Source organism: Gossypium arboreum, chromosome 8 (assembly GCF_025698485.1).
Source record: "Gossypium arboreum isolate Shixiya-1 chromosome 8, ASM2569848v2, whole genome shotgun sequence".
NCBI classification, from domain to species: domain Eukaryota; kingdom Viridiplantae; phylum Streptophyta; class Magnoliopsida; order Malvales; family Malvaceae; genus Gossypium; species Gossypium arboreum.
This window is the reverse complement of record NC_069077.1, coordinates 65,136,065-65,137,010: the sequence shown is the minus strand read 5'-3', so window position 1 is coordinate 65,137,010 and position 946 is coordinate 65,136,065. Positions and strand designations below refer to the sequence as shown.

Genomic DNA, 946 nt, shown 5'->3' with positions numbered 1-946 from the left:
GCAATTTAAATTCTTATTTTCTTTTCTAATTTTTCTTTTCTTCGTTCTTGGTAGGTTTTTATAGTGTATGACTAGAAGAAACCCGTCAGGACCATTACTGTTTGATAGTGAGATCAATCACACAGTTCGCAGAAACCAAAGAGAAATAAGGCAAAGCTTACGATACACAGAGGAAGAGCAAGAAGACGATACTTCAACCACAACCGAGGAGATGGCTGAAAACCAAGAAAATCCGCTACCTCCTGTGATTGCTGCTAATCAGAATTTTGCTCCATGCACTATGTATGATTATGCTAAACCTTCTTTAACAGGAACTGAATCGAGCATAGTTAGACCTGCTATATCTGCAAATACTTTTGAACTGAAACCTAACACAATTCAAATAATACAATAATTTGTTAGTTTGATGGTTTGCAGGACGAGGATCCCAACGCTCATTTGGAAAATTTCTTAGAATTTTGTAACACTTTTAAAATCAATGGCGTTTCTGATGACGCCATTCACCTTCGGTTGTTTCCCTTTTCATTGAGGAATAAGGTTAAACAATGGTTAAACTCGGTACCATAAGGGTCAATCACTACTTGGGAACAAATGACCGAAAATTTGTTACTAAAATATTTTTCGCCGGCTAAAACAACCAAATTACGTAATGATATCTCTTCTTTTGTACAGATGGATTTAGAAACACTCTACGATGCATGGGAGAGATACAAGGACCTCTTGAGAAGATGCCTTCACCATGGGTTACCACTCTGGCTACAGGTTCAAACATTTCATAATGGCCTGAATCCTTCAACTAGACAGATGATCGACGCAGTCGCTGGCGGAACCATCAATAATAAGACACCCAGAGATGCTTCTGAATTTATAGAAGAGATGTCACTGAGTAATTATCAGTGGCAAGTCATAAGGACAAAGCCAACAAAAGCAGCCGGCATTTTTAACG

The 946-nt window shown here is 38.3% G+C and overlaps 1 non-coding gene across 1 annotated transcript; it reads right to left on the bottom strand.

The window, feature by feature from the left end:
- Positions 1-639: 639 nt before the first annotated feature.
- LOC128280140 (small nucleolar RNA R71) lies at positions 640-746 on the bottom strand. The gene has a single exon (XR_008270322.1). It is a non-coding gene; the product is annotated as a small nucleolar RNA R71 (small nucleolar RNA).
- Positions 747-946: the final 200 nt, after the last annotated feature.